This window comes from Nicotiana tabacum, chromosome 10, assembly GCF_000715075.1.
Source record: "Nicotiana tabacum cultivar K326 chromosome 10, ASM71507v2, whole genome shotgun sequence".
NCBI classification, from domain to species: domain Eukaryota; kingdom Viridiplantae; phylum Streptophyta; class Magnoliopsida; order Solanales; family Solanaceae; genus Nicotiana; species Nicotiana tabacum.
Window position 1 is genome coordinate 57944943 of NC_134089.1, and position 6972 is coordinate 57951914.

The window sequence follows — 6972 nt, forward strand, 5'->3', positions numbered from 1 at the left end:
CCCCTTTCCCCTCACAGTACTCCTAGCACCCTTGCTCTCCTTTTTTTCTTTTTCATTTTTACCACCAACTTCTCCAGATTCTGTAGTCTCAACACCTGCTATAGATCCTACAAATATATTTTCCAAATCTGCAGCAACTTTAGAAATTGTCTCAGGGGAAACTTTAAAATTAGAAGATACTTGTTTAGTTTTGGAAGAGCCACTTTCTTCCCCCTGAGTAGCAGACTTAAAAGAATCTAGGTAGTTTAATACGGTCAGGAGTCTTGAACGTAAATGGTTCACTTGTAACAGATAAGTTCAAAAGTACTTTGGTATTTGGTAGGACTCTGCTCGTGATCTAAATATAATTATTTCAAATTATGCAGAGTGTAGAAAACATACCATGTTATCTTGATGAACCATGTTCTTCATTGATAATTGTAGACATGTAATTTTTGACCCGCACATTAGAATTACCTTTAATAGTTCTAGTATTTTTAGGATATTTATTTGAATTTATTTCTATAGAATTTCACTCTATTATTAATTTTAATTCTATTTTTAGGCACAAAAATTAAAAAATACAAAAATAGTTTCACTTTTCTATTTAATTTAGTATTAGGTATTTTTAGAAAGATATATTACTTTTAACCTATTTTTATTTTAATATAATCCGTGAAAATACCAAAAGTAGTTTCAAATTTAAGTTTTAGTTGTTATTTTTAATATTAATAGTTTATAAAAATCAATTAAGAGTTTTTATATTTTTTGTAGGTATTTAAATTGAATTTTCAACTTTCTTTTGGCCCAATTTTGTAAAAATTTCGGAGCCCAATTCAAACATGAGCCCAAAATTCAACAACCCACTCCCTTAAATCAACCCTGACCCACACCCCAAACCCAAAGCAAATAACCAGACCGGACCCGCCCCGTTTTTCCATTTAATCTTGGCCATCCATTCACTTTAATCCAACAATCCACAATTAATTCCCCCACCACATAAAACCTTAACATTTGCTAACCCTAACCCTAAAGACTTCATCCCAAATGGCTCCCTTCTCCTCTCAAATCTGCTACTTCCAACTCGAGCCAAACTCGCCGGAAAACTTAGAAAAAACCGGCGAGTGCGCTAAGCCGAGTTTCACGGTCCCCCCTCTCATCTTCTCCTTCTTCCACGTCATCCCTTCCGTACTAAATCTCATGATTCCTTAAATCGATTCACGTGTTCTCTTTATTCGTTCTATTTTTGTTGAGGCAATTTCGGACCCTTGAACAAATCTTGGAAGAATGGGAATCGTTGGATGAAGATTTTTGTCCAAAGTTTCTATTTTTTTTTTGTTTGTCAAAAGGGATTTTCGGATTTTGTTTTGGGGTCCACACAGTTTTGGGCGTTACTTGGAGAAGAGGAGAAGAAGATTCAAGAGGGGCTATATATTTGGGATTTTCGGACATAAAGGGAGAAAAAAAAGGTTCGGAAAGAAGCTAGGGTTGAAAAAAAATTCTCCTTCTGTCTTCATTTGGAATTTTTCAGATTTTTTGACTTAGTTTAATTTCAAAAATATAAATACAAACGAAAAAGAAAAAAAAAATTATGTTTCTCCTTCTGATTTAGGATTTTGGTTATCACTATGGAATTTAGCTGAGTTGAGGTGCCGATTTGAGTTGTCGTCCGTAGTCCGAGCTCGCAGTTCTCGCCTCACTCTTGCTTCTGTTGTTTGCAACTTTTGGTTCGAGTTCTCGCCGCTCTGTAATTTTTGAAGATTTGAATATACTGCAAAGCGATTTCAGGTCCATTTCCTTTCTCCTTATCTTGTTGTTTGGTCTGATTGTTAGTATGATAAGAGTTTTTGGTTTGAAATGGGTTTAATGGTTTAAAATTCGATGAAGTTTTTGCTAAAAAGGGAGATGGACATGAAATGATTTCAGTTGAGGCTATTAATTCTGAATGAAGTATAGAGTTCATTGCTTGGTTTAATGGTTTGCTTGATGTTTTCTATACCAATATTTCTTGTCTTTTCCTGTATGAATCTTAATTAAACTATTAGGTTTGGTTTAGATTGTTTCACTTTCATGTTCTGTTAGAATTCATGAGTGATATTTCTATGTTAGTCTCAAATGGCTCTTGCTATAAAATCCTCATGAAGCAGCGCCATTAGTTTTAAGTTTTATGTTCTCAGATTGACAAAAACAGGTTGATTCATATGATGTTAATCTTGGGTTTTGAATGAACTGTGATTAAACTTGAAATATTCTGATTATTTAAGTTTATGCCAATCATTTAGAAGACATTAAGTTTGAAATTGGAGCTAGTTTGTATAAAAGGTTAATCTATTTTGGAAAAATATCATGTTAATGGTTAGAAACTGTTTGCTATGTGAAAGCAGCGTGTTAATGTCACTGTTGGTTGGAGTGAATGGAAGTTTCCAAGAAATGTATCTCTATCTTAACTCAAGTATAATAATGTGATTCATGAAGGGTTATTCACTTTTGTTCTTTTATGAGTCATTGGAGTGTATCGTTTGTTCCAAAAATGGATAATGAATTGTGAAAGACTGTTGTTTCAGTGGCAGTGTACATTGATTTGTCTAGGGCTTTTGGATTAGGAGAATGGGCGTATGGGGGTTAACATAGCACGATTGAAATTTTAATATAGCTCTTATCATTTTTTGGTCCTCTTGCTTTATCTTTTAATTCCCTAGTATTCTTGGTTTGGTCGTTTCCATGTTACTAGTAGTATGTGTCATTTGGATAATTATTTTGTTTGACGTTTCCTTGTCATTATTTGGTGTGGGAAATTCGATTAAGTAGATGAACGGGGCTATGGGGATGGAAAAAGCCAAACATAATTAAATTGTTACATGCCTTAGTTTTCTCTTATTTATTTGCTTTATTCGCTAGGAGCATGCTTAGATCGACTACATTTGGGTAGGCAAGCCTTAGGATTTTTATTGGGTTCGAGGTGAGAGGTCGTTCCCTTAGTTAAATTTATCCGGGGTATGCCCCGAGGTATTTGTATATATTTTATTCCGGGAAATGCCCTGTAGAACTTTGTAATGGGAGGTCTAAAGTAGAACTTGTAGTATTTTATTCTTATTTTATGTTTTCTTTTATTAGGTGGGGGACGACTTCGAGCCTCATGTGTGTTTATTTTGCTTTTCCGTGATTTTACCTCAACTTGAATACTTTAAAAACCGACTAGATCGAGTATGCAACCGCACTAGTTGCGGGACTTGGGGAGTGTCTGACACCTTCTCCCCGAGTCAAATGAACTCCCTTACTCGAATTTTTGGTGCGAACTTGGTTGTAGAGTCTGAAATGTTTTAAAAGGAAAAATTATTTTAAAAAACGGTGATCTGGCACATCGAAATCAAAGTCAGGTGGCGACTCTGAGTTATTTCCTTTTGAACAAATTTGTCACTTTCTAATTGAAAATCCTTTTGAGCTTTACAAATCTTTTATTAATTTAAGAGGGTTAGTGAGGTTATAAAAAGGGGTGTGACAGCTCTGGTGACTCTGCTGGGGAGTTACAGGTTCGATCTGATACTTGATTTTGTTGGCTTTTTAGAATATTCAGTTGTGGTTTTTTATGTTTTCTTTATTTACTTTATTTGATTTATTTTGTTTATGTCGCTTTATTTGCTAGTTATTTTATGTGTTTACAGTTTTTCCTTTATGTGTTACTGCTTTATAATTGTTATCATATACATTACTCGGTCAATTCTTTCTGCAGCAAGTCTCAGAGTACGCGTCGCGTACATGAACTCTTTGTTGAGTCACCCTTATTTTAGGAGGGGGGCCGTTAGACGTATGGAGTAGGTGGAAAGCTTGAGTAGCCACCATCGACCATATGCTTTCCCGAATTGCCTTGTTAGTGAACCCCAAACTTAGGTTAGCCTTTAGGTCATTCTTATTTGCATCATGTCATTCAAACCTAGCAGGGCTCGGTCCTAGGCACCGTGTCCCATCGTAGGATGCCTATCCAAATTATGTCAAAAATGGGCCCGTGGCCCAAAATAATATTGTGCTAAATATTGTATCTACGAGGGTAGTAAGGTCATTTGGCGGACCGATGTTTTGAAAAAAAGGAGGAAAATGAAGCAAGTAGGGCCCAATTATATTTTTCTTTCACAACTTTTTCAAGAAAAACCAAAAAAATTGAAAATGAAAAATCCAAAAAGATTTTGCACTTTTCCATCATTTTCCAAAAAAATCAAAAAAGAAAAGAAAAAGAAAATAGGAAAATACAAAAAGGTTTTACATTCCCCATCATCTTTCAAAAAGACAAAAAAATATAGTTTCTCCAGATTAGCTGCATTTTTTTAAAAAAACTTTCTCCCATGTCCAATCTTCCCGAACTACGCGAACCTGATTTTCGTCTTTCGGGGCAATAGGCAACCCACATAGGGTCCGGTCTTCTTAGTAAGTCTTAGGTTCTTGGCTTCTGGGGTCGTAGCCAAATCTTGCATGTATAGCCATATTTGGCCACCTCGGCCGTTCTTGCAAAATAGGGCTATTTTCTCAAAGTAGTTTGTTATCTCATGTCATAGAGCCCTGAGTCTACAACAAAGTGTCCTCTCAATTCTAAGGCCCATTCCTATTAAGTTTGCATGCCTGGCCACTTTTGGCCACATCAACCATTCTTGTAAAATGGGGTCGTTTTCGCAAAAGTGGTTCAATTACCCATGTCTTAGGATCTTGAGTCCACAACTCAGTGTCATATCACTTTAAGGTCCATCTTTGTTGTGTTTGCGTCCCTAGCTACATTTGGCCATATCAGTCGTTTTTGCAAAATGGGTCATTTCCGCAAAGTAATTTTTAAGGCCATGATTGTTGGGAGTTTGAAGTCGTGAAAGCCTTAAATAGGGTGTTTTTCATGCATTAGGGGGCCAACCTTGTCGAGTTTGCACTAATAGCCACCCTCGGCCACTTAGGCCATTTTGTAAAGATAGCCAAATCGTGTCTTGCATCCGTCCACTAGGAAATGTTGTGGTATCACATAGTGTCCCGAGTCGCTAACCATGTTCTCTTCATAAAGGTATGACCCGTTGATTCGATCCAAAGTGCTGATGGTAGTAAAGATTCCTAGGAAGTTGATCAAGTGGTGGAAAATGTTTTCGCTGTTAGAGCAGCATGAGCTAATGCAGAAATTGGGCACCCTCACTTCCCTGCTTGATATCACACCTTGCCCAGACTTAGTAGAGGCGATACTAACCTATTGGGATCCGCAAAATTTAATTTTCATATTTGAAGAGTGTGAGATGACTCCTACCTTGGCGGAAATGTCTGGTCTCACTCGTTTAAGCTATATAGGCAAGAACATGATACTTCTCCGAGACCACTTTAGGACAAGATTCCTCAGCGACCTGGGCTTGAAAGACAACAGGCATTTAAGATGCCTTAAGCAGTCCTGAATATCCTTGGGTTATTTGTTTGCTAGATTTGGACCACGGGATAGTTTTGACGTCATTTGGGATGGGTTCTGCACAACCAAGGTGAAGTGGCAAAGACGTCAACTCGAAGCGTTCATCCTTGCTTTGTTGGGATTATTGGTTTTCCCATTAGATGATAGGCACATTAGTACTCGTCTACAGTCAGTGGTAATGGCACTATTTCATGAGAAGCACCGCAAAACCATTACCGTTGTGCCGATGATCTTAGCAGAGTTGTATCGAGCCCTGAGTGAGGTTAGGGGAGGTGTTAGGTATTTTGAGGGAAGTAACCTTTTGCTAAAATTGTGGTGATGGAGCATTTGCACACCGCTTCCTTACTTTGTCCCATCGACCGTGCCTTGAGGGATCGGGTGGTATGCATTGAGTGTAGGATGAAATCTCCTAAGTTTACATACCCAGTAGGCATCACAACTTGGATTGAGTTCCTTGGTTTGAGGACAAATGATAATGTTTTGTGGGCTTACCTTTGGCTACCTTTAGATGAGATCTTGGTAGGATGCCGCAAGCAGCCTTTCTTGATGCTGATAGGAATTAAGTGTGTCAGGTCGTACACTCCCATTAGGGTAATGCGACAGTTGGGCAGGAGACAAGAGGAGCCTCCAACTTTGAATCTTTGGAGGCACATCATGAATTTTAGCAAAAAGGCGGTTGACGAAATCAAGTACGTGCAATACTGGAACAATTCAAAGAGGATGAAGAAAAATACATTAGTAGAGGATGTTGGCAGGCCCGAGTGTACTCAGGAGTACTTGATCTGGTTATAGTCCGTCCCACCAGGGGTCAGCACCCCATTGCCAGCACAGCTTAGGGGTCAGGTAGTTCAGATAGATGATTTTGAGGAGGCATCAGACCAAGATCCTTGGGATAAACTTGAGTTGATAAAGTCTCAGTTAGCAGGATTAGTAGCAAACGTGGAGCAGCATGGCCAGTATTTGTTTAGGGTCGGCCTTCAGGATGCGTGGGCACATGCCAGGGTCTTTATTCCCAGCATCGGTGTTTCTTTAAGAATCATGTTACAGAGTTTGAGCATGACGGACAGCCCAGGACCATCCCAGCTGGGGGCATCACATCCAGGAGTTGATTGAGGAGGATTTCTGTTATTATTCACATGTTAAGTCTGTTTATGTCGTCTTTTATTTTCTAACCTTGTCTAGTGTACTGAAGGTAGTGTCAGAGTCTGTCGTAGTGTAGTTGAGTTAGTCAGTCTTTCAATCTCATACTTCCCATTTTGTAAACCAGAAATTTTTAAATGAATTTTTTTTTTATTTTCCATCACTTTTCCAGAACTACGCTTGGTCTGATTCATGAGGGACATGATATGTAGGCAACCTACATCAGGTTCGATCGAATTATTTTTTAAAAAGCTAAGAGAAAAAAAAAAGAAAAGAGTGAATAAAAAATAAAAGAGAAAGAGTGGGAAGAAATGATAAGAGGTGTTAGAAAAGTGTCACACCTCTTTTTTTACACTACACCCCGTAAAGGTTATAAATACAAGGGAGTTTTTCCAATTAAAGGACAATCAAAACGGGATTTATTGTTAAAA

General features: G+C 37.9%; 1 long non-coding RNA gene across 1 annotated transcript; it reads left to right on the forward strand.

The window, feature by feature from the left end:
• Window positions 1-1015: 1015 nt before the first annotated feature.
• LOC107777033 (uncharacterized) lies at window positions 1016-3614 on the forward strand. Its single transcript, XR_001646117.2, has 2 exons — window positions 1016-1448; window positions 1592-3614. It is a non-coding gene; the product is annotated as an uncharacterized LOC107777033 (long non-coding RNA).
• Window positions 3615-6972: the final 3358 nt, after the last annotated feature.